The sequence below is a fragment of the Neofelis nebulosa genome, chromosome X (genome assembly GCF_028018385.1).
Source record: "Neofelis nebulosa isolate mNeoNeb1 chromosome X, mNeoNeb1.pri, whole genome shotgun sequence".
Taxonomy (NCBI): Eukaryota; Metazoa; Chordata; class Mammalia; order Carnivora; family Felidae; genus Neofelis; species Neofelis nebulosa.
The window spans coordinates 116,183,305-116,204,402 of NC_080800.1; the positions used below are offsets into that span (position 1 = coordinate 116,183,305).

A 21,098-nucleotide genomic window follows, 5' to 3' on the forward strand; every position below is an offset into this window, starting at 1 on the left:
CATAACAACACTGTGGGTTGATGATGCTTTTATTGTCCCCAATTTATGGGTGGAAAACTGAGGTGCAAAAAAGTTGGGTAATTTGCTCAAGGACATGCTGCTAATAAGTTGCAGGGTTGGGATTCAAATCTGGACAATCTGGCTCCAGAGTCCATGCTCTCGAACATTATCATGTACCACTAACTCATGAAGAGAGTGATTAAAGGTTTGTAAAGCTTGATATTCATAAGCCAAAATCAGCACACTGCTTAAGTTAATGAAAACTCAAATTTAGGATTCTAAGTCTCCCACAGTGCATGCTCACACAACAGCTTGCTGCTGGAGTCCTTTTGGTTGCTGGAAGGATATTTAAACAGCAGCCCATTTTCAAAGCTGTCTTGAGTGGTTTGTATTTACCAGGGCCGTTTGTTTGCATTTTAATTTTAAATTACCATCGGTGTTTTGCGGTAAATATTTTCATAAGGAGTGTGCCTTCCTCCGTTCTTAGCTTTCATATTATTCCTCTTTAGGCTTTACCAACAGGAAGAAAGAGGCCCACTACTGAGCCATATAGGTCTTGATGACCTCTCTCTCAGCTATCGAAGACTGTTAAAGCTTTGAGGTTACTCGCTTCTTGTAAGGGCTCAGTTTAGTGCTCTCATTCCCGTGAGGTCCTGTATTGGCAGAGTTAGGAGGATGGGGGAGGTATAATTTTTCCAGCTTCAATTTATTCCTCCAGTGACTTGTAGGCAATTTTAGGAAGACCCCGTGGAGCGTAAGGTAGGCTGAGGAGGTAAACTACTATACGGTGCCATATTTTTACTGCTCAAGAAACAGTGCGGGTTGCTATTTGAAAATTCAGGTTCTCATTTTAGTGATAGAAAAAGAAATATGGTTCAGTTTATGCTTTTGGGGTTTCTAGCCATTATAAAGGTCTTCACCAAATCTATGACTTTCTACAACAAAATTTGTAGCTCCTATGAAGCCACATGTCTTAGATTTAGGGACATGTGGCAGGTACAGAAATGAAATATTGATGTATCTAGTAAGTCTCAAATTAGAACAATTGCCATGACAACTTATTCAGTCTTCTTTAATAAAACATTTGCACAGTTCAAATACAGAATCAACATTCTGTTGTTTGGCTCCCAGTGTATTATTTTGTGTATGAGATGTCATATGTTTCAATTATGGTATCGCATGCTGGTATTTTTAGATATAACGAAACACTGCTATTGCTTGACCATAAAATAACTGTTGCGTGCCCGTCTCAGCCTATTGGTAACCAGTGTCGTGGCTGGACCGGCCCTTGTGACTTGTATGACTGCAAGACATCCTCAGCAATAACCATTATGAAACTTTGAAGAAAAAAGACTAATTACAAGTCCTAGAAATTACATGGCACAGTTGGGGCCACATGATGAGCCTGAGGGGTGTTGAGAATTGGGGAGTGGAATTCTACTTTATCGGGGTTGAGGGTGGGGCCTAGGATTTTGCTGTTTCATTCTTTACCGGTGAATTTAAAACATAAGAGCAGGAATTTAAATTTGGGAAGAGAAAGCACAAGAGACCCAAATGGTCAGCCACTGAAATAACCAAGTTCTCTAAAACAAAGGAGCCTGTGGGGAAATGGGAGGACTGGCTCTTCATCTAGTCCTGTGGCTGGCAATGTGTTTTATTCAGGACAGTCATCTTGTTATTTATTTATTTATTTGAATCCAAGTTAGTTAACACACAGTTTAGTATTGGTTTCAGTAGTAGAACCGAGTGATTCATCACTTGCACATAATACCCAGTACTCATCCCAACAACTGCCCTCCTTGATGCCCATCACCCATTTAGCCCATCCCCCCACCCACGTCCCCTCTAGCAACCCCCTAGTCTGTTCTCTGTATTTAAGAGTCTCTTATGGTTTGCCTCCCTCTCTGTTTTTATCTTATTTTTCCTTCCCTTCCCCTATGTTCATCTGTGGTGTTTCTTAAATTCCACACATGAGTGAAATCATATGATATTTGTCTTTCTCTGACTAATTTCACTTAGCATAACACCCTCTAGTTCCATCCACATTGCTGCAAATGGCAAGATTTCATTCTTTTTGATTGCCGAGTAGTATTCTATTGTATATGTGTACACACACACACACACACACACACCACATCTTCTTTACCCTTTAATTAGTGCTTGGATGGGAGATAGCCATCTTTGAAGTGGATGCCTCGGCAATTAAGCTTAAGTCAGGCACTTGCATTACAAAAAAGAAAAACACAATTGTCAGGGCTTACACTCTAGCAACTCATAAGGAAATTAGGTCATTGGTCTCATCATTAACAAAAATATACCCATAGATTAATTTGCTTATGTATGCCCCTACTGTAGGCAGTCATACCTACAGTATGCCATATCAGCCCTTGAGGGCCAAGGAGGTGCCATCCAGTTGGGAAAAGAGCATATATATATGAAGCAAGTCCGAGATACCAGGGGTCCAGAGCAGTGACGCAAGCAGTAAGTGATAAAGGAATTCAGAGGAGTGACTGGTTGTTGGGGATGGGGTGCTTGACAATGACCATGAGGAGGAGGTAACCCTTGAACCAGATGCAGAATTTTTCCTGCTCCTCCTACCTAAACCTATGGAAAGTGCCATATTAGGGTAGGAGTTCTGCTAGTAGGATCCCCAGACCAACACTGGGCCATAAGGATCCTTCTCATAGGATCTGAATGAATTCTCATTACAAATCCTCCCTTTGGTTGCTATAGACAAATGATAGCAAATTCCAAAACTTTCATTTTATGTATACCCAGAGGCAACCTATGCTAACTTCCTAAGTGAGATGTTAAAAGATTATCAAAGCTTGGTATTCATAAACTAAAATGAGTGCATGGCTGATGTGTCCTGAGGACTTAACTTTGGGATTCTACCAAGAAATCTGGTAGGTGTTGAGCAACACTGTAAAGCCCCCACTGGGCATGCTCACAAGAAGATAGATGTTGGAGTGCCCTTGGCTCTCAGGAGTATGCCTGGTCGGCAAACCATCTGCATTTTCATTATTGTCTGAGTTGATTCTAGTTTTCTATGGTTGTTTTCTTGCTTTTTAATTTTAAAATGCTATTGGTTTAGCCCCATTATTATCTATTTAATTTGTTGTGCATGTTTTTGTTCATCTTTGAAGTGTTAATGGTACATGGTTGCATTAAGTGTTTGTGCCAACGTTTTGCAATAACTAGGCTTTAAAATATGCATGTGATACAATCCAAATATGATTACTCATACTCTAAGGGTTATAGTAGGTATGTACGTAACTTCCTCCCAAATGTGTTTATATAATAAAGCTTCATTATTAAAATATTTACTCTTTCAATCTGTAAATATTTATTGAAACCCTACTATTGATCCCCTCACCACAAATGCACCCCAACAAGGCTTTTCATCCTACAAAATGACTTCACAATCTACTCAATTGCTCAGGCTAAAAACTTAGGAATCAGCCTTGAATTCCCCTTTTCTCCTTATATGTCACATTCAACCCATCTATATAAGTCTTGTGACTTCTCTCTATCTGCAAAATATATTCTAAATTCAATTGCTTCTCATTATCTTCACTCTTACTCCCATAGTCCAAGCCATCAAGTCTTTTGCCTGAGTTATTGCAATAGCCTCAAAATTAGCGTCCTTGTCTCCTCACATGACCTTCCCTCCCATGAAGTTCATCCTACACATAGCAAAATGAATGTCTTAAAACATAAATCAGATATACCACTCTACCACTTAAAATCTTTTAAGCACATCTCATTCACAACCAAAGGAGTGTCCATTCTCTCTTTCTGGCCTTTCTTCCAAAGGATTTCCATGGTCTGACCTCTGCCTAACATGCTCACCTCATCTTCTGCTGCCCCCCCCCCCACCCGCCACTTACTTTGTTCCAGCCACACTAGCTTTCTCCTTCACTGTCCAACATGCTAATATTTCCACCTCAGGGCCTTTCAACTTGCTGTTCTTTCTACTTGGTATGCATTATTCTTCATTTTTTCATATGGGTGACTCCTTCTCATCATTCACGTCTCAAGACAAGCATTTCCCCCTCCTTAGACAAGCCTTCCCTGACCACGTAAGTTAAAGCAGCCCTTCCAGTCACTCTCCACAGCACCCCATTTTTGTTTTCCTCAGAGCATGCATCAATACCCGAATTTGTCTAATCTCTTCATGTACACATGTGTATTCCTGTCTCTCCTCAATGGAGTCTAAGCAGTAACTGTCCTTTTCACGGCTCTATAAGTTAGGAGGCTTTTAAATCAAGCAACAGAAGGCCTGATTCAAACTACCTTAAACCATAAGGAGATATATTTTTTTAATAATTTTTTTAATGTTTATTTATTTTTGAGACAGAGAGAGAGAGAGAGAGAGAGAGAGAGAGAAACAGAGCACAAGCAGGCGAGGGGCAGAGAGAGAGGGAGACACAGAATCTGAAGCAGGCTCCAGGCTCTGAGCCACCAGCACAGAGCCTGAAGCGAGGCTCGAACTCATGAACTGCAAGATCATGACCTGAGCCGAAGTTGGATGCTTAACCGACTGAGCCACCCAGGCACCCCATAAGGAGATTTCTTATTGCATATTACACAGAGTCCAGAAGCAGAGTGGTTACAGCATTGGTTAAATCAGTGATTTAGCAATACTGTCAAGGACCCGGGTTCTTTCCACCTATGTACATTTGACCATCGTCAGCCTCAGACTTACCTTCTCATGGTGGAAAGGTGGCTTCAGTGGCTCTACAAAAAGCAGCCTCACAAGGCACTACCCAAAAGTCTGAGGAGACAACTTCCCTTTCTTGTGTCTCTTTTCAAGGGTGAGGAAGTCTTTCTCAGAAGCCTCCCAGTACCTTTCCCCTCGCATTTCACTGGCCAGTGAACTTATTGACTGACCTACTCTGCTAGATACACATAGCTGAGAAAACAAGCAAAATCCTTAGTCTTATGTAGTGGTGTTTACTGGAATTACTGAGGAGACACCCTTCTTCCCAACCAGGTTTGGAACAATTCGAGAAAGCAAAGAAATGACATGTGGACTCAGATCATCATCTTTTGAACCTTTAGAGGCCAACTTGGAGCATGTGGCCTTAGGTCTGTTAGCTAACTGGGCTTGCTAATACAGAACCCTGAAGTAGGCAAGTCTGCTCACCCAGTCGCAGCCGCACTAAGCTGGGAAAGCTCCCCTAAGCCTCTCATAGAGGCAGACTTCCTGGAGTAGCAGACAGAAGATAGAAGCAAAGAGAAGGAGGCCAGAGCTAAGCTTGATCTCTCCAAATTGACCAATTGGATAAATCACTCCTCCTCTCCAAGGTAGACTGAGCAAAGGAATGGAGAGAGACCAGGTGACCAGGAATGTACTTAGGGAAAATCCTTCCACACTGAAATCAGAAGTGGGGAAAAAGTATTCCCCATTTAACAGAGCTTGCTTAATTATTATTGAATTTGTCTTCCATTGGAAAAGCGGAATAAGTAAGGTAGGCAGGCCACGGTGTTCTTTGTTCATCCTAAGAAGGCTTTGGAAAATAATGTTTTGGAATTGCTTTCTAGAAAACGTTCTTTGTTACATAAAGCCATACTGTAATAGAGTGTGAGCCAATGCATGATACAAGTGTACTTTGTTTGCACAAATGTATGCATGTTACATACAAATTGTCCACTTTTTCTTGGCCCTCAGTGTTTGTTGTCTCTCCCACGTTTCACTTGCGGGGCTTCCACATGTGACGGTTTGGGCCAAGATAAACCAGGTTGGTACCCAGAGCTTCTGAAGTAGAAGCAGAGGGTATAGCCAAATCATACCTGAGAAAAGCACAACCAAGTCTTCAGTGTTGGAAAAACGGTATGAAGTTTTAGGTCCAAGATGTGAGGTGAGGCTGTAAATAGCATAACAAGTCATAAGGGTCAATGTCAGGATGAAAAGGATTGCTTAGGACACTGAATAAAAGGTAGGTTGTGAAGCAGATCAGAACAGAGATTGTAGGTAAAAGTAAGGGTGCCCCTACATTGTGGGTGAAGGTGGAGGTGGCCTGAATCCATGCTGTGGATGTGATTTTCAAAGGAGCTTTGCAGGGCTAGATGTCAACTGTATTCAACGCATGCTCTATGAAATCTTGGGAAGGATTGGATCCATCATCCTTCCACACTCCCTTGTATTGTCTGTTTAAGCCAGGTGTGTGTAGAGTTGGGTAGGAAATGGATTGCTTACATGCTACAGTGGTTAGAGCAAACTTGTAAGCAGCTTTCACAACCACGTTGGGAGCTATGGAACAGTAGTGTTGCCCTGGAGGTTCCTAGGTTAACTATGTTAGCATCTTGTTCAGACTGGGCTCTAGCATTATGGGGTAAGGTGTAAGGGGATCCTGTCAGTTTCTCTTCATGATGAGGGCTTGGAAATAAGGCTCATGCGTTTTTTTAAATGTTTATTATTATCATTATTATTTATTTTTGAGAGAGAAACAGAGTATGGGGGACAGATTTACGTGCAACTACATACAGGAATGTTTACTCCCCTCCAAATGTTTCTGTTGAAGTCTCCAATAAGAATTACCTTTCAGAAATGTCACGCAATAAGTTTTTGATTAAGATTGTGATTTTCTTTAGGTGCAATCAAATAAATTTGTTATTTAGAACTGGCCATCCAAAGGGACATTTTTTGATCAAAAGTTTGATAGATAGCTGAGTTGGGAGAGTTAAACGGTTAAGACGTACATGTGTTTCACTTCCTGCAAATTTTATTTTTTATTTTCATTGATGAGAAATTAGGCAAAATTATTGAAGTGCTAGCACTTCAATTTTAATTCCTCTGTTAAATAAATAATACATTAGCTATCCTGCCCCGCGGGGAAGAATATAATTGAAATACCGAACTCATTTCTTTGGTACAGAAATAGTAAGAGGTAATGGCATACATACTCTGACACTTTAGCCACTTTTTGGAATCCCTGGGAGACTGGGTGGGTTGATGTAACAATGTCACGTTTTTGGTAGAAACAAACAGCTTCCTCCAGTTGTTTCTGTACCAAAATCTATTCATTTCCACGGTAGTTTGTTTCAGAAGTTTCTATATTTAGCTAATGTAAGAGTATCTTTGAAGTCTCTTATGAAGCTTTGTATTACGTATGGAGATTTAAAACTTAATATTATATCTTACATATGGAGATTTAAAAACTAATATTATATCATACTTTGCTTTAGAAAGCGATGTGGCCCTCTAATGAAACTGAACACTTTGAGAGTCTAGGAGTGGTTCATTGAGGAGTCATTCAGGACAGGAATGGATAGACACAAAATAGAACAATCTTAGTTATGAGATGGTGATGTCAATGGTGTATCTACAACATGGCCCCACTAATTCCTTACTAAATATAGTAGTGACAACTGCTATTATGGGGCCATTCGTCCATGTATCACACTGTTCTGTAATTATTTATGTGTCTACTTCCCTCTCTGCAGTGTGAGTTTTTCAGGGCCACAGTCCATGTCTCATTCATTTCTCTATTCCCTGCAGTGTTCAACTCTATGCCAGGCCAAACACAGTTGCTCTGTTGCTTGCTGTTTGCTTTGTAAAAGAAAATAGAACTGTATCGATTTTTCTTGTTTTGTTTAATTTAGAAATTTGCTCTGCTTAATCCACAAGCTTTATATAGCTTTAGTTTAAAAGCAACAACAACAACAAAACAAAACAAAACAAAACAGAAACAGTGAAAACAGCACACTGTTTCAAAGTCCGGGTCCTTCCAGCCTTCCAAATATGAGAGCTCTGAAAGTTGTATATACCAGGTGGAAGAACAAGACAAAATTACGAATGGAGCTGTGACATTTCATAAAACAAACTTTTGTGTAACCGAAGGATCCTTCCTGGGACTAGTTAATTGCCTTTACAAAAAAAAAACCCACAGCAGAATAGAATGAAATTGCAGTGTTCCAAACCAACTTGTAACACATCCATATAAACCCACAGTGTCCTGGCAAACAACACGCTTTCATTTTCTGTCTCATCCTAGAGCTCAAATCCGGATTCATTTCACCGGGGGCTCCACAGGCAACAGGAAAGATTGTGGCATTAAAATAGTTTGTACTTCTGTGGTAGTTGAACAGTGGTCTGGGCTAGCCTGCAAACCATATAAGGCTGGAAGCATTATAACTTAAATGGGTGCTAAGATTCAAATAAGAAAAAATGAAGAAAAAAAATGAAAAGAAAGAAAAACCTCTGGGAATAGCCAAGGCCTTTAACCATAGGATGCCAACAATATTTAAACCCCATTTATAAAAAAGGGGATTTTTTTTTTGGCTAAAATATTTCACTGTAAATGAATTTATGTCAGCTGTCCAACAAAAGAATGTCACTAACACTGTGGACACTATTCACAGTGCAAATCTGTGCCCTTTTTTCATACAGTGAACTTCAATCTAGCAATTATTACAACAAATGTATATAGTTTAAAGCTCAAACACACTCTAGCAATTTTGAAACTGAATTGCATACAAACCGAATAAAATGTACATCGTGACACACATTCCCACCTAAGACTGTGGGGACACTTGAGCCTTCCGCATCGACCCAGCACCTTTTCGCGCAGGCGGTTTTCTAAGTCGTTGAGGTTGTCTTTGGGCTCACTTTTGGTCTCCTTCTTAGGCTCAGGCTCTGCCTCTGATTCCTGCTGTGCTGTTGTGGTTGCGGGAGCAGCAATGGCTGCAGGGGTTACAGCAGCCGCAGCCGCAGTGGCTGAGGCCACGGCCTTTTCCTTCCTGTGTTTTGTGCTTCTTGTGCTTATCCTTCTTGTGTTTCTTGTCCCTCTTTTTCTTTCCACCTCCTTCGGGGTCCGAGTTCCTCGCCAGAGATTGGCTTCGTGTTGGGCTTTTAGCCTTTTTGACCGGTACTGCTGGTGACCAGTTGGTAGAGGGTGACTGAGACTGGACAGGAGACTGAGGTGCTGGGGTTTTTTAACTGCTGGCTCAGGAGATCTTGAGACAAATCAGGAGGGTGAGACCTCCCTTACAGACTGAGGACTTGGTGAGGGAGCCTTTTTTGTCTTTTTGGTTTTTCAGAGTTCTGGAGACGCTAATGGGCCTCATATGTGGAGACGGGGACTGCCTTCTTTGGGCTGATGATGATGCTCCTCTTTGAATGGGTGGAGGACTTGAGGAAGTCTGAGGAGCTCGAGGCCATGGTGAGGACGAATGCCGTTTGTTTGGTTGTGGTGACTGGGGCTCCGAGGTAGATTAGCTCAGGGAAGACACTTTCCTATGCTTTTATGATAATGAAGGCGACTGTCTCTTGGTGACTGGGGAGCTTCTTCGGGAGGTGGAGGATGGGAGACCTGACAGTTTGGTGGTGAAGATGGCAATTTCCTGCATTTAGGAGGGGAGGGGGAGAAGCCATTTTTCCCTTTGGAGGCAGAGAAGGAGAGTATCTCTGCTGTACTGGAGGAGAGTATCTTCTTGGGGAAGGTGAGTGCCGATGGTGTGGGGGTGGGTGGAGAAAAGGAGTCCTTCGCCGAGGTGGCAGCGTGGGAGACCTGCGCCTATGAAGAGGAGGGGCAGGAGAAGGAGAACGGAGCCTCCTGGTGGATGGTGGGAAGGGGCTCCCCCTCCATCTACCACGAGGAGAAGTCTCTTTCTGGTGCTTTCAAGGTGATGGAGAGGTACTCCCAGAAGGGGAATGTCTCCACCACCTGCCTACCTCACTATTCTTCACGTGGGCCCTCTTGGGTCACTCATCTTCTGAGGAAGAAGAGGAACGAGAATCAGATGAATACTGCTGGTTCTGTCATCTGTACTGATGTTTCTGCTGCACAGAATCTGCTACAGCTATTTTGCCACCTTTATTTTCTTCCAATTCAGGTAACTCTACTTTTCTAGGCTTAGGTGCTGCTGAAGGGGAGTCTTTTTTCTTGGTACCTTTGTGTTTTGTCGCTGAAGTTCTCCCTGGAGAGACAGAACCAGGACTTTTTCTTGTACGGTTTGACGGCTGAGGTGTTTGGGAATGATGAGTTTTAGGCGGTGGAGTTGCTGGAGGTGATGGCCTATGCCTTCCCCTCAGAGGACTTGCTGAAGGAGATAGCCTACCACTTTTTTGAGGGGGGGGCTGGATGTCGTCTCAGGAGGATTCTTTGGCGGTGACCAGAAACCAGATGAAGGGTATGATGAACTACTTCCAGACAAGGATGCTGATGAACGAACGCCTTCGCCTCACTGGAGGTCTACTCCTCCTGTACCTGGGTGGAGGCGGCATTCCTCTTGGTGGAGTTCTTCTTCGAGGAGATGGCCACCTTCGAGGTGAGTTTGATCCTGATGGGGATCTATGACACCGTCTAGGTTGAGTATGAGAAGGAGAGCAGACGGTGTCTGGGATCTTGATTTTGAATGTGACTGAGATCTTGGTCAGGTTTCTCCTTCTCTTTCTTTTTTGGAGTTTTTCTCCAGAGAAGATTCTTTAGACTCTGGTACAGGTTCAGGTTTGGGAACTTTCAGGATGTCACTAGTAGAAATGGCCTCTTGTACTGAAGGTCCTTTTAATTTCACTGATGGTTCTGGGAGCTCTGGAGTTTTTTCCTTCTTTTCTGGAGCAGGGGAAGGACTCTGGCTCTTGGTTCTGTGGTGGGGACACTGAGAATAACTGCGCTTTCTCTCTCTCTCCTGACAGGGGAAACTCATCTTCTAGGGGAAGGAGACCTGAATTTGCATCTTCTTGGGCTTCCAGACCTCTCCCTTTTTTTCTCTGCTGCTTTCTTTTTCTTCCTTAACCCTCTTATCCTTGTATTCATCTTGCTTTTTCAAAGATGCCAACTTTTCTTCTTTAATTTGTCTCTGTTTTATTTCTTCTTTCTTCAGTTCTAGAGAAGCAGAAGGGATTCCAGCACTGTTTTCTCGTGCACTTAAGAGCTGGGGCCACAGTCCTCCCATAAATTCTCTGGCATTTTTTCCATTCAAAAGCCCAGTCAGGTTGATTTGCATTATTTTTGAGACTGGATTCTTCACTTCCAGCTCATTGAATATAAACTCAATCACAACATCATCCTCAAACCCACGGATTTCTATTACTCGTTTTGTTACCCAAGGCTTATAACCTCCAAATTTACTTTGCTCATATCCACCTTTTTTTCCAGGCATGCTGCAAATTTCAGCTGCTTCAGTAGCTTCTTCTGTTTGTTGCTGAACCGACTGTCCTTTTCTGCACTTGTTCCAGAATCCTGTGTCCATCTTGCTGCCTCTGTATTGATTTTTCTTATTGTGATGTCAGAGTTTTCATACCCCAAGCTCCAAACTAAGAGTGAGGTATTAAAAATTTGTACTGTCTTCTTTCCCCCATGCCTATTTTCTTTTTCTAGTAGATGCATACCCTCGATCTCAGCTATTGGATCCACCCTAATGTAAACTTTATGTAGTCAGGGTAGAGGTGCATGCTTGTATATGTTTTTAACTTGTGTATATATTGGGCTGATATTTGAAGGCCATAATAAGATGGGTCATGTTTAGATCTTCTAGGTCCTCCATGGGAAAGACCGGCGAAAGCAACCAGCTGTCAGCTCCTCAAATTCTTCCCACTCCTTCTGGCCCTCAGAGCACAAGGCGGCTGGTTTGCTGAGGCTTATGCTCTATGCTTGCTAAAAATGATTTCCAGCCTAAATCCCATTTTGTTAATTAGTGAATCAAATGTCAGTTGTGCTTTCTATGAAGTTTTTCTGTATTTTGAAATACAAGTATATGTGATGGGGGTGGGAACGGGGTGATATTTTATGTGTTCCAATAGCATAAGTATAACAGTTTTCCGAATGTCTGGTTTTGGCAATTTCATAACTAACAGAGGCTACTCGATATAGAACCTGGTGTGAGGCTCTTTGCCTTGAATACTTTGCTATTCTTCTTCTGGCATCACTGCCAGTACCCAGCACCAGGGGAGCCCCTCTCATCTTCAGAGCCTTCATGAGTTATCTACAAATAGTAGTGCAATCGACAATTCAAGATACATGACGCCCAGAAAATAAACATAGCAGAACTTAGACATATACAAATATTCACTTCATCCTAAAGATCCTGCCATTGCTCAAAATATGTCCAGAATTCTTTTTGCTTGTAGAGGCAGTCATCCAGCTAAATGAAGACGTTTTTCTTATAACTTTACTTTAAAATAGGGGCGCCTGGGTGGCTCAGTCGGTTAAGCGTCCAACTGTGGCTCAGGTCATGATCTTGTGGTCTGTGAGTTTGAGCCCCACATCAAGCTCTGTGCTGACAGCTCAGAGCCTGGAGCCTGCTTCAGATTCTGTGTCTCGCGCTCTCTGCCCCTCCCCCACTCACACTCTGTCTCTCTCTCTCTCCTTCAAAAATAAATAAACATTAAAAAAATAAAAAATAAATAAAATAAAAAATATCTCGGGCTGAGGACATTATTACCTACCTGAGTCAGTGGTTTGGTTGGGTCACTTTTAAATATACCCCCAAATCAAAAATGGGTTCGCAGAATAAAGAGTGCCCACCATTGAGGAGAAACAAATGAACTAACCGACAAACCCTGTGAAAGTTCATCCAAATGAGTGGCAATCCACTGGAAGCATCACTGGGATCACTGTATGGCCTCCTAGGAGACAGACAGATTTAGAGGTAACAGCAATCACATCCCAAACTGGATACTAGGGGAGAACGAAGCTCTGACACCAGGAAAACTGTGGTATGAGATTTATATAACTAGCTTATTAACCAGGCTGGACTCAGTGGGGTGAAATTATGAAATTAATTTGTCGCAATTGACTTTCTTTCTTCTTATTTTTCAGAGAGAGAGAGAGAACATACAGGCAGGGGAGAGGGGCAGAGGGAGAGAGAGAGAGAGAATATTAAGCAGGGGCTTGATCCCACGACCCTGGGATCATGACTTGAGCCGAAATCAAGAATCGGTGGCTCAACTGACTGAACCCCCCGGGCGCCCCTGTCACAAGTGACTTTCAAATCCATTCCATAAGTTCTCCCTTCTTGCTCTTGTACAGAATCTCTGGCAGATTCCATCACTTTTTCAGTCATGTATAGTTTTTAATGAACAATCTCAATCTTAGGGATTAAAAAGCTCAGTCGGATAAAAATCAGAACTTGAGTCTCTTTCAATTTGAAGCTGCTCTCTGGCCTCAGAAGCTTCCCAATAGCGAAGTTGGAGCTGTTGCAGGTTGTGTTCCTGAGAAGCAGAGTCTGCGAGGGTGCTCTTGGGATCAGCACCTGTGGATAGGAAAGGAGGGGAGAGATGCAGGATTGGGTAGGGGAAAAAGTTGAGCTGCAATGCATTGCAGTGGTTTTGGCCAACGTTCTGGGGAGCTCTGAAGCGGAGATGACCCTTCAGAGTTGTCCTGAGTTGGGTGAGGGGACCAGGCCTTTATACCCTGCCTTGATCAGCCATCGCACGGGGGCCACCCTTGAAAGAGCACGTGACCTGAGGCAAGGTGGCTTTTTTTCAGCTGAGGCACTCCCCTCAAGGGGCTGAGAGCTGAGGGCTGTCAAGCGGCGGCACTGCAGGGGTAGGGGAGTGGGTCCTGCATTCCCGCATGAGGAGATGGGCAGCATGTCATGGAGTCCACCAAGGGGGCACAGTCTTTCTTCCATGCCTTTCAGCTCTTGCCCTCCTACTCTTCCACCCACGGTGCTGTTTCTGGCTTCACTTGGGCCTCTAGATCTGATGGATGGAAGGAAATGGATGAGATCCTACTTGAGTGGTGCAGTGTGAATCCTGCATTGGCACGCAGGTCTGGGTCTGGGTCTGGTGCATGCTCCAGTGCCGCCTCTTTTGCTTGTGAAGTGCTTTTAAGGACTCTCTGGAGTTACCCGCCACGGTGACATTGCACTGCACCATCTTTACCTGGGTGACACATCCTCAGAATTGACTACTTTTGACTCCTCCCACCACTCTCCTTCTGCTTCCGGCAGTACACCCAATGCTCATTTTCCTTGGAGATATCCCTGCCTTGGTAGCCAGATCTCTTGGGTTGGGTTGTTTCAAGGTGGCTCACACCCATCGACCTTGCCCAGTGTTTCTTGTTCACTGTGGAAAACACCGTTTCCCATTAAACTCTGGCCATGCCAGCAGATCCCCCTAGAGCCCACGCTACCCTGTCTTTCATCTTTAGACTTCCAGGTGACAGGAGGAACCAGCTCCTATGTTCTCCGGGAGATATACGTCACGACCTCCAGGTGCTTTTCTTGAAGTCTTTGTACTTGGCTCGTGACTACTATGTCCTTGGTTCTGGTCACTGTGCTTGGAGTAACGTAGGGTGACATGGGGCTTCTTTTTGAGTAGTTAATGCATTAAAATCCCGATGAGCTTTCAATTCGGCAAAATCCCCAAGTTCTGAGGGAACGTGTAACCTCTAGTGCATTCCTTAAATAATTGAGCACCATCGCCACTGGAGGTACCTCCTATGCAGGCCGGGCCTCGTGTATGCTAGGGACGGCGATAAGGCTGGAGGCTTCGCGTGTCACAAAGAGGGCACTTGTACTCTGCCATCCATTTCCAATTGGGAGTCTAGGAAGGCCTGGCTTCGTATGTGTATGAAGTAGAGGCTGCCTGTACTGTGTGATCTCACCATCTCTTAAAGGCACTTGTAGGGAGCTGGAGTGGCTACAGCTTGTCAGTTCCATAATCAGTGGTGTCTTGAGCGGTGAGGAGGAGTGGGCAGTTAGAGCTTAGGGATATATGTCTTAACTGTGGCAGTCCAGAAGGTTTCAGAAACTCTGATACAGTCAAATGAACATGCTTTTCACTGTCAGAAGATTTGGGTTTAAGCTCTAACTAATGGTATGCTTTGGGCGAAATTGCACGACCTCCCTGAAAAGGGTTTTCTTCATCTGTAAAGCTGAATAAATAATAGCAATTCTATGAAGCTTCGCAGGATGTTTTGAGGACCAAATGCAATGACACACGTGCAAGTAATACAGCAGAGATAGAAAAATATTATAATTTAAAGTGTTTAAAGGTTGAACCTGCTCTGCACAAAGGATGAGAAAGAAGCCTCTTATCTATTGTTATACTTTTTTCATGTTATTCTGGCTAAAATGTAGAAACTCAGACGGTTCCGTACTTACGCACTCTGACCACACTGACAACACTCTTTACATAGAAACGGGGTAATTTTTCAGGAAGGTGTAGAAAATGCAACCAGTTTGGCAACCCGTGGCACGATTCGCAACTAATAAGACCCTGCATGATCTTAAAAAGTTACTTATTTGGAACAGTGCTCCGGGAAATCTAATTTGAGATCATTTAAATGTCAGTAAATTAAGGGGCCCAGATGATTAAATATAGTGTACAGATATTAAAAGCTGCAGGGATGAAGCGTAAGAACATTATTCTCCCTCTGATTAAGAACTGCTACAGACAGTTCTTTTTCTAGTGTAGTAGTTATTAAAAGCTATACCTTTTATTATACATTTCTGGAAACTCAAGAGTGGATTTGGAAATGTGGAGAGAAAGGAGAATGATGCATTTTGAAATCCTTGAGACCTCTGAGTGCTTTCCCTTGTCTTCAAAGTAAAATTCACTGAAAGCAAACCTGTAGAAGGTGTTGTGGAACTCTTGAAAATTGCAGCCATGGCTTCCGTTCCAAGATGCCCTGGTGCCCACATTAAATTAGGTTTAAAACCTTTACTGAAGGATTCCTATATCATGGGCAACAGACATGAAGGGAGAACGAATCCACAGAAGAGTGAGGCGTGATTCTTTTGGAGGGGTGTCTCAGTCTTGGGCAAATGTTCCAGAACTTTATATTAGGCCTAAGAATTGCCTGGAGCGCTTGTGAAAATGCAGATTTTTGGCACTCAATGGCAGAGCTTCTGATTCCACAGGGTTGAAGTGGAGCCCCGGAGTCTGAATTGCGACCAAGAACTCCAGGTGGTGCTGATCTACACTCTAAAAAGCAGTGGTCTGGAAGGAACAGCAGGTGTGTACAGAGAACTGTGGTAAAATAGAATACAGAGCCCAGTGGGAGTATAGGGGATGGGTAGATGGCACGTGACTGGTAAAATCTAGGGAAGTCTGCAAAGGGAAGTGTGATTTGAGCTGGGCAATGAGGAACGGGCAGGACTGCTACAGGTGGATATAGTGAGGTGGGGGCGGGGAGAATCAGGAGGTGAGAGGAGGCATTCCAGGTGGAAGGTTAGGGAGCAAAAAGGTAGGCATGTGAAAGCGCGTGGGGAATGGCACAGTCTGATAAAGCTGGATTGTAAGATGCCTGTAGGATTGAGGTGCAGGGTACAATAAAGAGGGCCGAGTATAGACTGTGGAGTTCTTTGAAGGAGTCTGACTTCATTTTATTTATTTATGACAAATGTTTAAAAATTTCTTTTTAAGTAAGCTCCACTGGCAACGTGGGGCTCGAGACCACGACCCTGAGATCAAGAGTTCTATGTTCTACTGACTGAGCCTGGCAGAAACGCCAAAGGAGCCCGACTCCATTTTAAAGGTAATGGGAGCCTTTGAGGTCCTTGATGGCAGAGCATCGCATTGTTACCTTTGCTTTCACTAGTAACTCCTTCCTTCCTCACAACCTTTTAAGAATGAGAGGGGCGCCTGGGCGGCTCAGTCGGTTGGGCGGCCGACTTCGGCTCAGGTCACGATCTCGCGGTCCGTGAGTTCGAGCCCCGCGTCGGGCTCTGGGCTGACCGCTCAGAGCCTGGAGCCTGTTTCCGATTCTGTGTCTCCCTCTCTCTGACCCTCCCCCGTTCATGCTCTGTCTGTCTCTGTCTCAAAAATAAATAAACATTAAAAAAAAAAAATTAAAAAAAAAAGAATGATAGTATTACCTGCATTTGACAGGTGAGGAAACGGAGGCTCAGAGAGTTGTTTTGAGGTCCTAATCTTGTAGCTGGTGCCTGACAGTCAGAATTCGAACTCAAGTTCCTAAGCGAGGTCATTAGGTGGTTCTTTCAGTGGTAGAGGTAACAGGCGATGTCAGGTGCTGCTCGCTCGCTACAGTGGGAAACACGTCCATCATTCATCCGGTAGTAAAAGGTTGTTGCGTACAGTGTTAGGTGCTCCCGTTTGTTTCATAATTTTTTTTTTAATATTAGAGAGAGAGTAAGTGGGGGAGAGGGGCGGAAGGAGAGAGAGAATTTTAAGCAGGCTCTATACTCAGCACAGAGCCCAACGTGGAGCTCGGTCCCATGACCCTGGGATCATCACCTGAGCCAAAATCGAGAGTCCCAGGCTCAACTGACTGAGCCACCCACACGCCCCCATAAATTTTTTTTTTAGAAATCAGATCACACAGTTTAAAAAGGTAAATTGTGTTACATGTCTTGACAAGGACAACGGGAGTCCCCTACCCTCAACCTTACTCCAGTCCTGTTCTCCAGAAGCAACCACATGAACCTTTTTCAGCTTTTTTCTTGGTCTTGGAGTATGGAATATTTCCACATTGCTTAGTAATATGCTTCTACAGTTATTACTTGTTTTTGACATTTTACGCATCATCCGTTAAGTTGCAACTTATGGAACTTGATTTATTTGTTCCATAAGTTGCAACTTAACGGATGATGCGTAAAATGTGTTAAATGGAAACAGTCTCCCTCTCTCTGCCCCTCCCCTGTTCACACTCGGTCTCTCTTTCTCAAAAATAAATAAATGTTGAAAAAATAATGGATTAAAAATCAGTATTATCTGTGCAAACATTATTTGGATTATGTAAATACGGTACAGAGCTGCCAGTTTACTCTCCATAGAATAACAATTCCCTTGTTTGCTGTTTCTTTGTTTTATTTATATACTGCTCCCCACAATCTCCTTAGACCGCAAACACCGCTCGTTACAATCACACACATCAGGTGTTCTTCCATCCCTTCCTCCCTTCCTTCGCTCTTCCCCCCACCTCTTCCGGTCCTTCACCCCGACCTTCCCCACTCCAGTCTGGACTGCTTGCCCTCTAAGCCAGTTCCGCAGCTGCCATCCTGGGGGCTCTCCTTCACCATTGCCTGGGCGAATCTTCTTCCCTTCTTTCTTCTGTCGATCCCCAGTTTCCTGGGCTCCATCTTATTCATTCTTGGTTTACTTTTTTGTTTTGCAGACCAACTGCAAAGAGCTTGCTAAAAAGGTGTGATATTGCGACGTATAATACGAAATGTGTATTTGGTCTGGTCCCAAGCACGGAACTCCTAGAACCCTTGTAATTTCCTAAGTGATGAGAGCAACAAAGGTGTCTTTTGTTATGTTAATGATGTAACTTTTGGAAGAGCCCCTAGGTAATGTAACTTTGGGGGCTGGTAGCCAGGGGAACCAACCCAGCAAACCCAGGGTTGGAATTTTCAGTCCCACCCCCTGACCTCCGGGGAGGGGAAAGGGGCTGAAGATTGAGTTCAATCACCTATGGCCAATGATTTAATCAATCACGACTGTGTAACGAAGCCTCCCTAAAAACCCAAAAGGACAGTTCCGTAGCGTTTCTGGGTAACTGAACCAGGATGCATCCACGTGCCGCCCAGTGGGGCCCCAACCTCCACAGGGACAGAAGCTCCTTTGTTCAGGACCTCGCCCAATGTATGTCTTCATTTGGCTGTTGATGCATATCTTCTAATGTCCTTTGTAATAAAGCAGTAATCTAGTAAGTAAAATGTTTCTCTGAGTTCTGTGAGCCCCTGTAGCAAGTTAATTCAACCCCTGGTCGTTGGGACCTCTGAGCTATAGCTAGGCAGCCAGAGGCACAGGTGACAACCTGGACTTGGAAACTGGCATCTGAAGTAGGGGATGGAGGGCAGTGTTGGGGGACTGAGCCACTAACCTGCAGGGTCTGACGCTACCTCGGGTGGATAGTATCAGAATTGGGTTGAATTGTAGGACACCCCGCCCACGTAGGAGAATTGCTTGGTGGTGTGGGGAAAACGCACACATGTGGCTTCCAAAGTGTTGTGAGTGTGGCAGTAGTGGGAGAGTAAACCAGAAACACAGGAGGGAAGAGACTGAGGTTCTCCAACCTGGGAGGATTCCTGGGCGATAGGTGTTTGCAATACCCTGAATCTCTGAAAAGTCTTTTATTCTGCTTTAACACTTGGTAATGATGCTTTGTGCTGAGCACGAGTGTGCCCTCTTAATATGCAAACATACCCTTCTGTTTCAGGAAGTTTTCTTGTTTTATTTCTTTGATTTTCTACCCCTTTGCTTTCCTTGTTCTCTATTTCTGAAACCTCTCCTATTTGGGCATGGGTTCTCCTCAATTGAGTCTTTGATTTTCTTACATTTAATCACTTTATTCTCTTTGTCTTTAGCTCTACTTTTGGGAAATAGCCTCAACTTTATCCCCTACCACCTCTGATGGATTTTAAAATTTGGCCAGTATGCTTTAAATTTTCAAGAGCTCTTTCTTATTCTAAATATGATTGTTTTTCTTTTGAAAAATATCCTCGATTTAATATTTTCGTAGGTTTGACATTTCTAATCTTAAAACAACTAATTATAAATATTTTGAAGTTTTTCTACTTTATGGGTTGTCTAGTTCCACTGAGTTGTTTCATTTTGGTTTTTTCTTTCATGTTGGAGGCTTTCTTTAGATTTGCTCTCCATTGTATTTAATGGCCATGCACAAACAAACCGATAAGCTTCTGTTTATGAGTAGTGTTTTTCATTGGTAGCCTTGGAGGGCAATTAATAAGGGACTAGCTGTCAGTATCTCTCTCTCTTACTCTGGAGAGAAATGCTCCATTCTTCCTGGGTGATAGGAACTTGGCTAACAGCATTTTGGGAGCCAAGCAGGGAAAGGGGACTACTGAGGCTCCTTGCCATTCGGCATTTAGACTTTCATGTACGTCCTTTGTTTTCAGCCTGGTGTCCCTAAGTTGACTTCCTCAAAAGTATAAATATAAACTTCCCTTGTGTCTACAACAGAGGGAAGAGAGCCTGGATTTGCAAGGAGGGAAGGGAGATCTGTGAGCGTAGGTGCTTATGCAGGTTTTCAGCCCCAAAGTGCACCTCCTGAAGAAGAACGGGATCTGTCTTTGCTGACCTCTGCCTCTTGTTTCCACACGTGTTTACTGAGTGGCTGGTATGTTACAGATGCCACCACCCACCTAGAATAAAATGATGAATAAAGACAAATGTAGTCTTTGCCCTTGTGGAGCTTATAAACAAAGTGACCCTAATTATAACTAAGACAAGTGCCAAGAAAGAAAAGGAAGAGGTAAAAAATCCAGCAATAATAACCATAACCACTAATAGCCTCTTAGTCCCTATACTGCCGAGCATGTACTGAGATTTGACCTACTTAGGGAGTTCTGAAGTTATGGCTGAGACCTGAAGGGAGAGGAGTTAATCAGGGGCCAGTGGGGTGGGAGTCTAGATGGCCTCAAGGAAGAAGGAACAACTTGGGGCAAACACCTGTGGTGGGAAGCAGCCTAGAGAGGCCTGGAAAAAGTCTAGAGTGACTGGGGTGTGGTGAGGGTGAAGCTGCATTTCAGTTGTGATCACATTAATGTTCACTAATCAGAGCTCTAAACTGAAAATCAAATTTGTCTTTAAGCCTTTAAGTTCAACATTCTAGACATAAATCTAGTATTTCTGTACAAAAATGTAAAAAATCACTTCACTTGTTCTCTGAGTAACTCTCAATAGATTTTGCCTGAATGTCTACCCTAAATACATTTAGAAATTGAATAAATTCGATTCCCATAAACCTTCCCAATGCTTGACAGGGTAATCTTACATACCTCATAAGCAAAATGTTTCTAAGTCCTATAATAATGCTTACAAATTTAATTAGTCACAATTATAATGGTAATAAGTCACATTCTGCTAAGCTTTCTCGAGTTTTGTATACATATGTAACAAAATCTTACCCTTTCAATAGTTTAATGATAATTAAACATTTCAAATTAAAGCTATCATTTTAGAATCTTTAACAGGTCCATTTCTATCAAACGTTTCAAATACAGTACCTTAAATTACAAACACATACACAGATTATCATAACAAAATGTATTCCTAAAATAAGTTATTTACTGAGCGTTTGATTTGCTTCAATACTTACATATACTTACTGCTAGATTTTACTACCTGGGTCGCCAGATTTAGCTGATAAAACATAAGATACCTAGTTAAGTTTGAATTTCAGATGAACAACGAATAACATTTTAGAAACTGAAAT

General features: G+C 43.1%; 1 pseudogene; it reads right to left on the reverse strand.

Moving 5' to 3' along the window:
• Positions 1 to 7,634: 7,634 nt before the first annotated feature.
• Positions 7,635 to 11,148, reverse strand: LOC131502680 (serine/arginine repetitive matrix protein 1-like; annotated as a pseudogene).
• Positions 11,149 to 21,098: the final 9,950 nt, after the last annotated feature.